General features: G+C 35.8%; 1 protein-coding gene across 2 annotated transcripts in view; it reads left to right on the forward strand.

Moving 5' to 3' along the window:
* SPOCK3 (SPARC (osteonectin), cwcv and kazal like domains proteoglycan 3) overlaps positions 1 to 15805 on the forward strand; it is a 456613-nt gene that overhangs the window by 426638 nt on the left and 14170 nt on the right. The window lies entirely within an intron of this gene.

The raw sequence follows: 15805 nt of genomic DNA on the forward strand, positions 1-15805 counted from the left end.
TTAACTTCCCTCCTCAAAATGTGGACTATCCACCAGAATCTGCCTGCTTCTTATTCACTTTTCTCTTCCTTCCTGTGTGTGTTTTTTTAAAACTATCTGCAGAGTTTAACAATTTATGAATAGAAGTGTCAGTCCAGTAAATGTCACTCAGCCATTACTGGAAGCAGAATCTACGTAACTATTTAAGTGATGAATTAAATAGAGGATTTTTATCTTCTCTGCCTTTGAATCTACAAGGCCTAGGAGCATGTACTGAACCCCGTATGGGCTACAGTGGTATTTTACTTTTCATTACTACTCCTGTTTAGCACTCTTTCTCAACAAACTTTTATTTTTTTGCTATTAAGTACTTCTAAAAATATTAAACCTTCGTGAATGAGGACAATCTAAAAGCCATTTTGAGTATGTTTTGAAATCTACATTTACTGAGTTTTTTATTTCATTTGAACAGTTTGACATCAATTTATGTTCATCTTAGTTATGCTAATAATGTATTTGCTGACTAAGCAAATGCAATTCTTGATATAGTCTTGCTGCTTCATAATATTAGGAAGTGACTTGCTATGTGTCTATACTCTAGAAGTGAATGACTTTTTATTTTCTACAATAGCATAAACATTCAGGGAATGTTGAGAGATGTTTTTTAATTATAAAGACTTTGTGTTTGACAGTTTCTGCCCTTCAGAAATTTTTGACACATCTTTGAAGAGAGGAGACATTGCTAGACATTTCATAAAAGTGATTTTAGTTGTCTCATGGGGATTCTGATGCTTGTCATGGGATTATAAGAATTGATGAGTGTGGAAAGATAAGGGGGCAGAGCAAAGAGGTTCAAACCATTAGGATGTACAGTGTGGTTGGTACCTAGACATAGTCATCCAGTACCAGCTCTGTAGGGTTCAGTCACTTAAAAGCAATCATTTACATTATTTTATGTGATCTTTACAAAATCTTTACAAATCTTGCAAAGTGGATATTATTTGCCCCATTTTATACTTGGAGAAGGTTGAGAGGTAAAACCCAAAGTCAATTAATAAGTGGGAGAGCTGGTATTTGCATATAGATTTTATGAACTCTCAACTTATAAATTTATGAACTTATGTTCTTTGACTCATCATGGAATCTCCCAAAGGATCACTCAGAATTCAAGCAACATCAAACCAGTTCAAGTACCTAATTCATCTAGGTTGTGATAACTGCCTCTGATACTCTTGTACACACGGATACATAAACACATTTGCACAAAGAGGATATTTTCCAATTTCATTTTACCTAAAGATCTTAGAATGTTTCAAAAAATTAGTAACCATTATTTTGCCTTTATTATAATATTCTGCAATGAATACTTTTGTTTCTTTTATTGTAAATATAAATAACATATAGAGTGGGATTAATACATGTATTTAACATTTTCTTGAATTAAGTTATATTGATAATCTATATCAACTCTCAAGAGAAAGATTTTTGTCAATTAAATTACTTCTATGTCAAATTTACTTATATTTATTAGTGTTAATGCTGTTAGAAATATCAAAAATTTTCCTAGTTTTAGTATCTTCAGATTTAATGATTAAAGCCATATCCATAATATTCATAGTTTTCATTGTTAAGAAAAAAATTTTTATCAGTGCTCCTCAGTCTTCATATTTCTGCCTATAAAGACTATTTTAAAAAGTTGCTTTTCATACAGTAAATCATTTATTTCCATTATAATTTCCTATATTCTTAACTGAAGTCTTCCATATGCTAATATAGTCTGTAAGTCATGAGATATATAAGTGGCTGAAGATTTCAGGAGGTGCTACATGGTGATTTTTTCCTTTTTATAAATGAAGGAGACTCTATTGTTTCTAGCAGTGTTCATGATCATGCATGGGACGTTCGTCTTTTTGCTCAAGTGAATCCCTGAGTGAGTGTTGTCTAAGTGTGTCCCTTCCTAGATCCCTTTCTTGAGTTAATAATGAACCATTTGTACTGTTTGGGTTATCTTTCCCTAAATGCATTCACTACTTCAAAGCAAACTTACCTATAACTGCCCAGTTTTTAAAGTATCTGAAATGATAAGTTCACTGCCTATCCTCTTCCAGTCTGTTTTTTTAAATAATGGAAATTTCCTTGTGAAATCCAAAAAAAATGCCTCATCTGCCCCCTCTTTACATTTTTTTCCTATGTCAGAATTTTCTCCATGACAAAGTACTGTTTCTAGTTTAACTCTTTTTAGATTTTCAAATCTCATCTCAGGTGTCACATCCTTTATTTTGCCTTGCTGACACCTCTCACTATTTTCTCAGCTTTTAAAGCACCTACTCTAAAACTTATGACTTTAGGCTTTTTGTTGTTGTTTGAGTGTGTATTTGTATGTGTTTGTATTTTGTCTTCTTTATGTGTGTCCCACCTTTATAGTATTTGGTATATACTTAACACTTAATTCATTTTGTCATTCTTTATGAAATATTTTGAAATGAGTACTATTTGCCAATCCTTGTCTTAGGCATTTAGGATACAGGAGTGAATAAATAGACCCCATTCACTTCATGAGCCACTCCTTCTAAATCTCCTTTTTGATTGTTCACCGTCTACTTCATATATAAATATTGGTAGTCCCTAAGACATTGTTTTCTTCTAGCTTAATCGTTACTTTTATGATTTTGTTCAGTATCCTGTTCAAAATATATACAGATGATTTCCCAAATTATATTTCTAGCCCTGATATCCAGAACCCAGTTGCCCCATACAAACCTGCTGTTGTATAGTCTCCTTCAACTCCATAAATGTCAAGTTTATTTCACTAACCTCAGAGCAATCCTTGAGATAAAGAAGCAGAGACAGAGATAAGATGATCTCTATGTAAAAACCAAACTCTTTGCTATGACCTAAGTGAGCCCACCACTAACTCTCTCACCTCGTTTCTTACACTTTCTCCTCATCTACTCCTCTCCAGTCATATTGTTTCTTTGTTCGTCTACAATGACACCAATTGTCTACAATTGTGACAATTGTACAAATGTACAAGTGACAATTGTGTACAAGTGACTACAATGCCCTGACTTTAGATCCTTTTTATTTGCTATTCCTTTTACCTGGAATTTGCACCCTCACCCCCGCCAAACCCCAGATTATTGATATCTTCACTTCTTTTACATTTCTGCTCAAATATCCTATTTTAGAGGCAATGTGGTAGGAAGAATTCTAAAGATGGCCCTTCCAAGATTCCTTGCCCCTGGTTATTCAAACAAACACTAATCTAGATACTGCAGTGGAGGGATTTTGCAGATGTAAATCAGTTGCCCTTAAAATAGGGACCCAAAGGAGGATCTAAAAGAACAAAAGCAGCAAAGATGCTAACAGCATTTATGAAGAGGGTTTCTTTGGAAAGAGCTATGCTGTGAGTTTATGACTCCTTTAGGAAGAGATGAGGGTATTTCCCTTCACTTCACATTGAGAGAGGGATTTCAACAGAACCACTCAGGAAGTTTTACATATGTGTTCCCAGACAAGTGGGTTATGGCTGAATTTCACCAGGAAAATCTAAAAGATGAGCTGATTATTTGTTTGGCGTCCAAGCAAAGGAAAGTTACTACTGCTTTGGAACTGTGTATCCAGGCAAGAAATGTACAGATATCTACTGCAGACAGTATTTGAGCCATATGAGTGAGAACAAATGTAAATTCTGCCCAAGAGGGCTATTTGAAGTAATGAGTAAACACCAGTAGTAAAAAGGGATCTCTGGATATGCAGGAGCTAAGAGTGGGTGGCCAGTCAGAGGAAAATATCATATAGCACAGGGAATACAGTTGAATGTTCACAGTGGGGACCTCTGCAAGACCCACAAAAGGATCTAGTAGGAAAAAAACAGAGAAGATTTAAGAACCTGATAGGCCTATATAGCATAAAGCTTTCCTAAATCAGTCACCAATTTGCTAAAAACTTCCCTGGCTGCCCTTATATATCCTTAACCCACCTGCTCCAAAAGTGGAGATGGTCAGTGAAAGATGGAGGAGGAAGTTGGAATAAAAATGGAGAAGGGTTGAGGAAACATTTTGCACCCCCGTACCTGACTTCACATCTGCAAAATCCTCAGCTAGGGAAAGGAAGAATCAAGTTTGGAGTTGTGATTATTATATGAAATTAGACATTTTGAAATGCCAATTAACCTAGACTTGTGCCTTAAAGGGATAATGCAACTTTTTCTTAAATAAAGCTAAAGTGAAGAAATTATGAGACCACCTGAGTTTTCAGCCAGAGATAGGAGAAAACTTTCACCAATGAACAAATGTTTACAGAGCATCAGAGGAAAAAAAGTGGACTCAGATTATATCCTATAAGCCCTACTTTTCCAAGATTGTGTATATATGCATTATGTAATCAATGTACTAGTTAATATATAATGTAAATGTGTACCTGTGCTTATACTTGTGTAGTATGGAGCTCAGAAAGGTGGGAGGACTGGAAATATAGATTGTGAGCTATGAGTGATGTTGGTTAAAACAATGTAAGTGAGTGAGCGCCCCAAGAGAGCCGATGTGGCCTGAAGAAAAAAGGTCATCTGATGAACGAACATTGAAAATACCAGTATTTAAGGGATAGACAAAAGGAGAACAAATGAAAGACTGAAAAAAATGAATGAAAATAAGAGGAGAGAATGTTGTAAAATGTCCTAAGAGTTAAGCTTGGTCTTTCACAAGGTCCACTGTAATTTATTTTTGACACAATGCAATGTAGCTTTACACCCTAGAATCCTGTTATTGATTGCTCAACAACAGCTAAATTACAAAATAGCAATTAATTGAATAACACTGTAAAATAAAGTATCACTTTTTTCAGGCAAAATTTGATAGAATCTCATAACATGATAAAAATTTCAGTTTATTGAAAGTATTATAAGATAATGACAGATTTTACAATAAAGATAAATTACAAAGGTTTTACATAAAACTTCTCTTTTAAATATTGCAAATATCAGTGAGATAACACAGGCAAAGACAAATACCCTATGATCTGTCTTATATGTGGAATTTAAAGAAAACAAACTCATAGCTACAGAGAAAAGATTGGTGTTGCCAGGGGTGGGGGTGGGGAGTGTGGGAAATTAGTGAAAGTGGTCAGAAGGTAAAAATTTCCAGTTAAAAGATAAATAAGATCTGGGGATGTAATGTACAGCATGGTGAATATAGTTAACAATACTGTATTGTATATTTTAAATTTGCTAAGAGAGTAGATCTTAAAAGTTCTCATCACAAGAAAACAAATTTGCAACTATAAGTGATGGATGTTAACTAAATTTATTGTGGAAATCATTTCACAATATATGCATATGTCAAATCACTATGTTGTACACCTTGGACTAATACAGTGTTATATGTTAATTATATCTCAAAAAAACTAGGGGGAAAAAAGAAAGCAAATAAGCTAACCTCAGTCATTTTAAATGTAGTTCTCATCCTTGTCAATGTACAAACATGGCAATTTTATGCTTTTTAATTTAATTGTTTGCATATAATATTCTTTTTACATTGACTTTAACCCACATACTTATTATTTTTAACATCACTAAAAATATATAGATCTCAAGTATCACATTTATTATAAGATTGAGACCTGGATTACTCCTGTTTAGAAAAACTGCCATAAAAGTTCATGAAAATAATTATATTCAAGGGAGGAGGACCTTATAAAAACAATAATCCAAGAAGTAACTTTAATAAAGTCATAGGAGGGCCAGCCTGGTGGTGTAGCAGTTAAGTGTGCATGTTCCGATTCAGGGACCTGGGGTTCGCTGGTTGGGACTCCTGGTGCAGAACTTCGCATCACTTGTCAAGCCATGCTGTGGTAGGTGTCCCACATATGAAGTAGAGGAAGATGGGCACGGATGTGAGCTCAGGGCTGGTCTTCCTCAGCAAAAAGAGGAGGATTGGCAGCAGATGTTAACTCAGGGATAATCTTCCTCAAAAAATAAATAAATACATAAATAAATAAATAAAGTCAAAGGAAATCAGAGACCTTAAGTTGACTACATGTGGAATCAGACCCAGCAATATGAGTCCACTTTTAAAATAATTTTTACCCAACTGTGTATTATTCCTGAGTTTGTAATAAGATAATTTTATGTGATATTCAGATTCTCAGGAACTAGTTTTGAATATTCTATTGTATCAATTTCTTAATATCATATTTAAATTTTATAAATTTAAATTATCCTTTCAATTTTATAACTTTAAATTTCTCTCACTTTATATTTATAGACTACCAGATCTGATCATATTTGACAACTACTAAAGAGTATTTCATAGATAGATCCTCTATCTTTATTTATGATAATAATGTGAATTGTAGGCTCCTGGAAATTGGGTATAGAGCCTATCAGAAAAAAATGTCCTAGTTGCCATACTTAGGGGGTCTCATTATAATTCAGACACAGCAACATTGGCACATTCCGAATAGTAAAGAAAAATATGGGAGCCAGCCCCAGTGGCCTAGTGGTTAAGTTTAGCATGCTCCACTTTGGCCACCTGGGTTCGGTTCCCAGGTGCAAACCTACACCGTGCTCTGTTAATGGCCATGCTGTGCTTGCAGCCCACATACTAAAACATAGAGGTATCTTAGTTCAGGGTGAATCTTTCTCAGAAAAACAAACATATGGAATGTGGCACTTTTAGAAACACTAAAAGCAGATAATATTGCAGAGTTTTTAGATACATTTTACATACTTTCTGTTCATTTAATATTCTACTATATTATTGTATTGTTAGGTCTATTTGTGTTCTAACATTCTAAAATGTGAATAAAAGCAAAAGTTAATGATAAGTTAAATCTATTTATGAGTAATTTTTCTTATATGCAATGTTACCTTTGCTCTAGTTTTAAAGTTAACTATAGAATAAAATGGGATCATTTGTAATAATCCATAAATATACTAATTTTGAAGGATTTCCTTCAAAATCGTGGCATTTATTGGATTGATTTTAACTGACTATCCTTGATTGCAGTTCTCACAGGTCCTTATCATTGAGGACCAGGAAGGGAGGTAGATGTACTGGGATCGTGGGAAATGCCCATTTATATCTGGTTTTCACATTGAGAATGTGCAGCTTCAGGAGCAAAGCTAGCAATAATTTTGGTGATGCCAGGTTTAAAAATGGGACAAGCAGCAGCTCCCTGGTAGAGTGAACAAGTATAGGTAACTTCCTCTGAGTTCTGTGAAAGGGAGAGAACCTGGGTCAACGAAGCAGGGGAATGAAACTTAGTATCATTTTCAGCCATCCCTTCACCTCTAAGAAGCTGCTATTGCCAGCATGTCTCTGTAATTACTTGGCCCAATATTGCAATTGTATCCTGTGTCCTGTAATGTGTCAACTCATGACCTACAGCATGTGGAAAGCACAAGAGAACATACAAAGAAAGGAGAACACAGTCATTACTCTTAGCTGAAATTTTCACTCTAGTCCCCTTTCCCCCGGAAGTGGAGTAAGGATGGTCTCAGCATTCATTTCTGTCCAGATAGAGGAGTGGATGAAGAGAATCCCAAAGACATCATTTACCTTAAATAAAAATGTCTGCCTAATTGGAAAATCTAAAACTGTGAAATTTAACCAAAGAAAACATAAGAACAAATACATGTACCCTTTGATTAGCAGAGATTTCTTGGATATGACACATAAAAGGAAAAACTTATGTCAAACTTCATCAAAATTAAGAAGTTTTGGTTTTTAAAAGATATTGTATTAAAAACAAGACAAGCGACAAAGTAGGAGGAAATAATGGCAAATACATATCTGATAAAGGACTTGCATCGAGAAAATATGAATAACACTCAAATCTCAATAATGATAAAACAAACAACTGAACTTAAAAAAATGGGCAAAAGATCTGGACACTTCACCAAAGAAAATATACGATGTAAGTTAACACGTGAGAAGAAGCTCAACATCAGTATCATTAGGGAAATGCTGAAAGAAATCACGAGACACCTCTTATATACCTATTTGATGGCAATAAATAGATACCAGTACCAAGTGCTGGTGAAGATGAGAATAGCTAAATCTCTCATGCATGGCTACAAGAAATGCAAAATGACACAGCCACTTTGAAAAACAATTTGGTAACATTTTATAAAATGAAATATAAACTTATCATATGACTCAGTGATCCTATTTCAAGATATTAATCCTAGAGAAATACAACATATGTTCACATAAAAAGATATATGTGATGTTTATAGCAACTTTATTTATAATTCCCAAACTGGCAACAACCCAAATGTCCTGCGTCTGGTGAATGGATAAACAAATGGTTGTACATCTATATAATGAAATAGGATGGACATTGGCAGTGAGGCTAAATTAGTCCTATAGTAAAAGCCTGCTCTCTGCCTGCCATAACAAAGCTTAAAAGCTATCCTTAAAAGAATCAAGCTGATGCTCAGGTTATTTAACTACATGCTGGAGCAAAATATAGCACTGGAGAAGAATACCACAAAATCCAGCAAACAATAATTTAAAATTCACAATATTCAGCATCTAATTAAAATTTACCAGTAATACTAAGAAGTGTAAAAATATGGTCCATAATTTGGAGAAATTATAATCCAGAAAATATACCCAGAAATAACAGTGATGATATAATTGGTATACAAGGATCTGAAAAAAAAAAACTATTATAAACATTATTAATATGTGCAACAATATAAAAGTAAACAGGGACATCAGTTACAAGAGGAATATATTAATAAAACATCCAAGTAGGATGTCTAGAGATGAAACATATAACAAATGAAATGAAAAATATACTGGGTGAGATTAAAAACATATTGGGGGGCAGGCCCAGTGGTGAGTGGTTAAGTTTGCATGTTCCACTTCTGCATCCCTGGGTTTGCAGGTTTGGATCCCAGGTGCAGACCTATGCACCACTTATCAAGCCATGATGTGGCAGGTGTCCCACTTATAAAGTAGAGGAAGATGAGCATGGATGTTAGTTCAGGTCTAATCTTCCTAAAAAAAAAAAAAAAAATTTGGACTCTGCAGGAGAAAAAGTCCGTGAACCTGAAGAAATATGATAAAAGCTATCCAAAATAAAGTATATAGGAAAAAAACCTGAACAGACATTTTGTGTCTTAGTGGACTGTCAGACAATGTCAAGTGCATTAACATGTGACTAATTAGAATCTCAGAAGGATACTGGAGGTATAGGGCTCAGAAAATTATACGAAGAAATAATGACTAAAATTTTTCTGAATTTGATGAATATTATAAATCCACAGATACAAGAAGTATAATAAACATCAAGCAACAGAAACAAAGAAAACCAAACCAAAGCATGCCATCATCAAATTGCTGAAAGCATAAAAAAAGAGAATCTTAAAAGCAGCCAGATGAAAAACCGAAGGGGCAAAGTTTGTACTGAGGAACAAAGATCAGCCTGTCGGCAAGCATTTCCGCAGAGACTATGAAAGTCAGAAGACAGTAAAACATTTTTAAAGTGCTAAAAGAAAAGGAAAAAACCATCTTTGGCAAAAATATCTTTCAAAAATTAAGCTAAAATAAAGAGTTTTTCAACAATCCAAAGCTGAGAGATTTCAAAATATGTTAAAGGAATTTCTAAAAGGTAATGATACCATACAGAACTTTTTATCTACATATAGGAATGTAGAGGGCCAGAAATGCTAAATACGTATGAGTGTAAATATATGTGACATAATAAGAAATATATATTTGGTCTCCGCCCCTGATTCCTGACACAGAGCTTCTAAAACCCTCATAATTTCCTGAGTAAGTGAAGTGCTAGGAACATCTTCTGTTCTAATATTTGATCTTTGACTCCAGTTCCTAACACAGAATTCCTAAAACCCTTGTAATTTCCTGAGTGATGAGGGTAATAGGAACATTTTATCCAGTGCTCTTAAATCTCTTGGAATTTCCTGGGTGATAGGAACATCCCTTGGTGTAATGAAGTGACGCTTGGTGGGCTCCAGGATAATTTTGAGATGGAGGCTGGTCACAAAAAAATCTAAGCAGTGATTAGAAGGTTGAAACTTTCAGCCCTCCCCTGCATCCTCTGGGGAGGGGAGAGAGGCGGAGGTTGCGTTAACAATCAATCATGCCTTCATCATGAAGCCTCCATAAAAATCTCTAATCTTCAGGGTTCAGGGAGCTTCTGAGTTGGTGAATGCATTCATGTGTTGGAAGGGTGGTGCGTCCCAATTCTATGGGAACAGAAGCTCCTGTGCTCAGAACCCTTCCGTACCTTACCCTATGTACCTCTTCATTTGGCTGTTCATATCTATCCTTTATTATTTCCTTTATGATAAACTGGAAAATGTAGGTAATGTGTTTCTCTGGGTCCTGTGAGCCATTATAACAAATTGCGGAACCTGAGGAAGAGGTTGTGGGAACCCTGAATCTGTAGCCAAGTCGGACAGAAGTGTGGGTACTCTAGGAACCCACTACTTACAATTGGTGTCTGAAGTGGGGGCATTCTTATGGGACTGAGCTCATAACCTGTGGGATCTGCACTAACTCTGAGTAGATAGTGTCAGAATTGAAATAGATTGTAGGACACCCTGTTGGTGTCCACAGAGAATTACAGAATTTCTTGGTGTGGAAAACCCACACATTTGGTGTCAGAAGCGTTATGTGTAGAGAATGGGTTTTCATTTAAAATAAGAGAGTTTTTTTTCTCATTTTCTGATCACTTGAAAAGCTATCAAAGCTTAACTGGCCCGGTGGTGCAGTGGTTAAGTTTGCACACTCCACTTTGGTGGCCCAGGGCTTGCTGATTCATATCCTGGATGCAAACCTGCGCACTGCTTGTCAAGCCATGCTGTGGCAGGCATCCCACATATAAAGTAGAGGAGGATGGGCACAGATGTTAGCTCAGGGCCAATCTTCCTCAGCAAAAAACAAAAGGGGGGGGAAAGAGGAGGATTGGCAGCAGATGTTAGCTCAAGGCTAATCTCCCCCCACACACAGAAAAAAATGCTGTTGTTTAGAGAAAACATCATGACAAAGTACTATGGGGTTTACAATATATATAGAATTAAAATGGATGACACTAATAGCAGAAAAATGTGGGAGAAGGTAAAGGTTTAAGTATAGTCTGGTAAATGTCTTACAGTATATGTGAAGTGGTATAATATCATTTGAAGGTAGATTATGATAATTAATGATGTATACTGTAAACCCTAGGTCAACCCCCCAAAATAAAATATAGTTAATAAACTATATTAATTTTCTTTTTGCTGATATAATATTACCACACAATTCAGCAAGTTAAGCAACACAAAGTTACCACTTTATAGCTTTGTAGGTGGGTCAAAAGTCCAACGCAGATCTCACCACACTGAACGCAAGGTGTCTGCGCTACTCCCTGCCTTTCTGGAGGTTCTGGGAGAGGATCCACTTCTTCAGTAAGTTGGGTTGTTGTCAAAATTCCCTTCCTTGCAGTTAGAGGACCAGGGTCCCTGTTCCCTTGCTGCTTATTCCCAGCTTCTAGATACCACCTGCATTCCTAGGCTTATCTTCTCCTTCCTTCATCTTCAAAACCGTTTGTTTTCTTTCTCATTCCTGTCTGTTTACAGCTAGGAAAAGTTCTTCACTTTTAAGGTTTTATGTGATTACATTGGACCTATTCCAGGTAATCCACTATAATCACCCAATTTTAAGGCCAACTGATCAGCAACTTTAATTCCATCCACAATCTTCATTCCCTTTAGTCATGTAATATCACATAGGTCCAGGGATTAGAATGCGGATATCTTTAAGGGACCATTATTTTGCCTGCTACATGAAATAAATTAGTGGATATTAAATGAGAATTATAAAAAAATAAAATCAACATTTGTAATCAAAAAGAAGACAGGGAAAGAGAGTAAAAGAATAAATAATAGAGGGGACAAATAATAGCAAGATGGGAGTTTTAAGTATAACCATATTGATAATAATATTAAATGCATATGGTCTTAACACTTCAATAAAAAGGCAGAGATTGTCAGACTTGGAAAAAAATGTGAAACAATGTTATGCTGTTTCTAAGACATCCAACTGAAGTATAAAAATATAAATTAGGTAAAAGTAAAATAATAGAAATTCTAATCATAAGAAAGCTGGAGTGGCTATGCTTATATAATACAGAGTAGACTTCAGAAATTGAGTAAAAGCTGTGAGTTTTTATTGTGGTGTCACAAGTCAGATTTCTGGCTAGAACTAGAGTTTTATTTGTTTATTTTTTTTCCCTCAGAGTTGCCAAGTACTATCTATTGCTCCAAAATTTCCAAATAAGATGAGAAAAATAATTTTTCCAAATAAATTTTATTTTACACTTGTAATATCAAAAAACACCATCTTGAAGGCCAGCCCAGTGGCATAGTGGTTAAGTTTGCATGTTCTGCTTCAGTTGCCCAGGGTTTGTGGGTTCGGATCCTGGGTGCAGACCTACGCACTGCTCATCAAGCCATGCTGTGGTGGCATCCCACATACAAAATAGAGAAAGATTAGCACAGAACTTAGTTAGCTCAGGGACAATCTGTCTCAAGCAAAAAAAAAAAAATATTGAAAAGTATCTATTTAATTTAGAATATCAAAGTAATTTTATTTCTAGTACTTTTCTGTTACTTATTCTGTCGACTCATAAAACAATTTTGTATGTAAATACATCATTCAAAATCATAAACTCACTGTACTTTTGATCTTAAAGGCAACATATAGATCATGTTTAAAAAATCACCACATTATCTAGATGTAGATATTAAATCGTATATATGTTAGGTAACTTCACCAAGCAAGGTGGTGGCAGAATGTGGGCCAGGGACCTGAATCCAAATCAGAAATCTTGACATTCTCGATCTAAAACATTATTACACTTCACCAAATTTATCATTCACCAGACATGTACACTATAAGAATTTCTTTTCTTTTTAACATGAAGGATAAACTCTTAGTTCTGTTGTCTAAAATTTGTTAAATATCTGTGCGTTCATATTTTCAGAAATATTCTTTTATGTTGATGTCTAGGTTGGAGAGTAAGCTCTCAAAATAGAACTACAAAAATTATGGAAAAGTTAAGGCTATTTTTCTTTTTTTAAAGATTGGCACCTGAGCTAACAACTGTTGCCAATCTTCTTTATTTCTTTTTTTTTTCTTTCTGCTTTTTCTCCTCAAACCCCCCAAGTACATAGTTGTATAATTTGGTTGTGGGTCCTTCTAGTTGTGGCACATAGGACGCCACCTCAATGTGGCCTGATGAGCGGTGCCATGTCCGCACCCAGGACCCGAACCAGCGAAACTCTGGGCCACCACAGCAGAGCGTGCGAACTTAACCACTTGGCCACGGGGCCGGCCCCCCAAGGCTGCTTTTCTTTCACACTATATTGAGAAAAAGAAGGAATAATGTGTTGAAACTGACAAGGATTTTTACATGGTACATCATAAAAGCTGGGCAGAGATAATTTTAAAATTCATGTTTTTTAAAGATTGATGATTGGTCAAAGGGAACTCAAGGAATTGTGAAGATGTGATACCAATGATCCCCCCAAATCTCCCACATGGGTTATTCCAGTTACTTCCTACCAGTCTCCCACCTTCCACACTTGCTCCCCTATAATCCACATGAGGGCAGCGAGTGTTTTCCTTTTAAAACAAAAATCAGATCATGTCATTCCCTGTTTTTAACATTTCAGCTGTTCTTCATTGTACTGAAAAGAAAGTTCAGAGCATGCTTGCTAGAATCTGAGGCTCTATTATCTCTCCGCTGATTCTCCACATGTTGTCTCTAAACAGGGAACACTAGTTGGTGAATCCCTAAACTGTTGGCCTTCTGCTCACTTTCTCTGGGCATTCCCTTATATCTCATCTGCCTCTGCCCACCCCCTCTCCCAGTGCCGAGAGCAAGCCTTCAGGCTTTGGCTGAATCTCAGAGCAGTCTTTGGTCTTCGCCTTTTATCTGCATGACTGTACTTAACTGTCTTTCTCCCGTGTCCTTTTCCCACTTTGGCCGTAGCAGGACTAGTCAAAAAGTAGAGAAGCAGATATTCACCTGGCAGTCAGACGTCCATCTCTCCTTCTTGCAGATACTTGTAGACTTTACTAGAATTCTCTAGAGCCCTCCATGCTAAGCTTTGGGAGACAAACCAGTTGAGTCCTCTATTCTCAGCAAGTAGGTAAAGGGAGAGGGTAGTCTCTTTTTACTAACTCTGAATGCTCACCAAAAGGTAATACCTCTTCTGTCTTCTTCCCATATCTTTTATTCATAAAGGCAGATATATCACCATTAGGCTTCTCCATCGCCCAGGAAAATGAGATTGGGTGGGAGGATGTGCTTCAATGTCATACCAGAAATCTCACACCAAGAATGAAGTTTCTTGTAACAATTTTGCAGAGTTTAGTGTATTTGTTTTCTACAGGTTGCTTTCTTCACTTAATCTCTGAGCATTCGACAATTTAAGGCAGTAAAAAAAAGTTTCAGACAACATCTCAAATCATGCTATTTTAAAAGTGAACTCCAAGGGAATAGAGCCTTATCTATATTTTTAACCCCATATTCCCAGAACCAAGGTCAGGACCTGGACAGTAAATAGGTAATGAGCAATTTATGTTTGCCATTTGTTTGTTTGTTTGAGTGGGAGAATTCTGTTTTGGTTTTACAAACAATTTTACAAAGAAAAATGCAAATAATAATTAAAAAAACACTGAATTTCTTTCTCTATGCTTTTATGAAAGTGTCACAAATACCTCTTTGACTTTTGATCCCTATTACCTCGCATGGTGATGCACAGGTAGAAAGCACCAAGTATGTTCTGAATACATTAATAAAACGCATCCCAAAAAGGTGGTGAAGTTATGAGTTTCTCAAGTTCAAAAACCTCCTAGAGTCAGTGCCTACTTAATTTTTAATCCTAAACGCCCTGAAAATGCTAAATAGGATTTAAAAATTAAATCCTAAATTTTTATATTTTTATTTGCAATTATTATTACATCTTGAAGTATAACAAGCTAAAATCATCAAAATAGTCTTCAATCGTCTCTCAGTATCCAGGAGGGATTGCTTCCAGGACCCCTTCAGATACCAAAATCCACAGATGCTCAAGTCACTTACATAAAATGGCATAGGATTTGCACACAACCTCCACGCATCTTCTTGCATACTTTGAATCATCTCTAGATTACTTATTATACCTGACACGATGTAAATACTATGTAAACAGTTGTTGTATTATTTAGGGAATAATGACAAGAATAAAAATCTGTACATATTCAGTAGAGACTCAGTCATTGTAGGCCTTTCTATGTGCGGTTGGCTGAATCCGCGTATGTGGAACCTGTGGATGACAGAGCGCCGACTGTATGTACGACTGGAACAGAAACTTAAGTAAATCCGAGAGAAAACTCCACTCATAAATGGTTAAACTACCCTTCAGCCTCTGCTGTTGAAGATTAAATCGTTTTGCTCTTCAGTTTTCAGAAAGTTTCTATATCTCCGAACACATCATCTCTTTCATACCAATTAAGCGAGTTATTGTTTTACTTTTACTTGTAATGAGTAGAAAATAGCAAATAAAACTAAAACTGGATTCACAAAATATATGGTAAAGCTAACTTAAACCTGACAAATAAGCATTGTTGGAAGTAGTTGTTTAAATTATGTTTCAAAACACTGACGTTGAATCTGACGCTGTTTAGGACACTGACCCTTGCGAGGTCTGTGGCTCACTCAGGGTAGCCCACACTTTGACGGTATGTAGCTTGCATACAAACCCAGTTCTGTCTTCTCTCTGTATCTGCTCCCATCCAATATAGCATATTTGTGGTTGTAAAAA

Source organism: Equus caballus, chromosome 2 (assembly GCF_041296265.1).
Source record: "Equus caballus isolate H_3958 breed thoroughbred chromosome 2, TB-T2T, whole genome shotgun sequence".
Taxonomy (NCBI): domain Eukaryota; kingdom Metazoa; phylum Chordata; class Mammalia; order Perissodactyla; family Equidae; genus Equus; species Equus caballus.